We start from the raw sequence: 1,712 nt of genomic DNA, 5'->3' as shown, positions 1-1,712 counted from the left end.
AGATTTGGCAAAATTGAAAAGAGACTAAACAGAATAATACAACAATTCAAATTTGTATTACTCCTAGGAACTTGGATTATGCAAACTCAACAATTCAAATTTGTTTGATTGAGTAAAATTGATTGAAAAATATGCCAAAAAAAGCTAAAAAGATTAGGGAAAAATTGATATTAGACTAAATGGAATAGCTCAATCAAAACTTCACTTTTTTAACAATTATTGATGCAATATATGAAGTATGGTCTGATTTTGGAAAAAATTATTAAAAAATATGACTAGAAAATGGACAAAAGATTTTGCAAAATTGATAAGAGACTAAATTGAATAGTTCAGACAAAAATCCATTTTCTTAATAATTATTGATGCAATATCTGAACTTAAAGATTTGGGAAAATTGATATAAGACTAAATGGAATAGCTCAATCAAAATTCCACTTTTTTAACAATTATTGATGCAATATATGAAGTCTGGTATGATTTTCGGAAAAAATATTAGAAAATATGACTAGAAAATGGAGAAAAGATTTGGAAAAATTGATAAGAGATTAAATAGAATAGTTCAGACAAAACTCCATTTTCTTAACAATTATTGATGCAATATCTGAACTTAAAAATTTGGGAAAATTTGATATAAGACTAAATGGAATAGCTCAATCAAAACTCCACATTTTTTAACCATTATTGATGCAATATATGAAGTATGGTCTGATTTTTGGAAAAAATTATTAGAATATATGCGTAGAAAATGACAAAAGATTTGGTAAAATTGATAAGAGGCTAAATAGAATAGTCTTGACAAAACTCCATTTTCTTAACAATTATTGATGCAATATCAAAAATCCATTTTCTTAAGAATGAATTATGTAATATATGAAGTCCAATATGATTTTTAGCAAAGTTGATTGGAAAATATGCCTAGAAAATGGTCAAAGGTTTGGGCAAATTTGATTTAAGACTAAATGGAATAACTCAATCAAAACTGTATTTTTTTTAACAGTTATTGACGTAATCTATGAACTTTGGTTTGATTTTGGGAAAAAAATAGCTAAAAGGTTCGGGAAAAATGATATGAGAATAAATGGGATAACTCAATCAAAACTTGATTTTGTTAACAATGATTGATATGATATATGCAATCTACACTGATTTTGGGAAACATTGATAGGAAAATATGCTCATAAAATGGCTAAAAGGTTTGGGAAATATTGATATGAGATTAAATGGGATAAATAAATTAAAACTCTATTTTCATAACAATGATTGATGTAATATATGAGGTTTCCTTTAATTCTGGGCAAAATCAATTCGAACATGTACATAGAAAATGGCCAAAAAGTTTGGAAAAAATTGATATGAGACCAAATGTGATAGCTCAGTCAAAAATTTATTTTCTTAATAATGATTAATGCATTATATGAACTCCACATGATTTTGGGCAAAGTTGAATACAAAGTATGCCTAGAAAATGACCCAAAGGTTAGGGTAAAATTGATATAACATTGAATGGGATAGGTCAATCAAAACCCCATTTTCTTAACAATGAATGATGCAATTTATATGAAGTATAATACGATTTTGGGAAAAAATAATTATAAAATATGCTTAGAAAATGGCTAAAAAGTTTGGGATAATTTGATATGAGACTAAATGCGCTAGCTCAATCCAATCTCCATCTTCTTCATAATGATTGATGCAAAATATTTGTAAAAGAA

The sequence above is a fragment of the Pinus tabuliformis genome, chromosome 9 (assembly GCF_031772625.1).
Source record: "Pinus tabuliformis cultivar Carrire ecotype Pingquan chromosome 9, CPIR1, whole genome shotgun sequence".
NCBI classification, from domain to species: domain Eukaryota; kingdom Viridiplantae; phylum Streptophyta; class Pinopsida; order Pinales; family Pinaceae; genus Pinus; species Pinus tabuliformis.
This window is presented reverse-complemented; position numbering follows the sequence as displayed.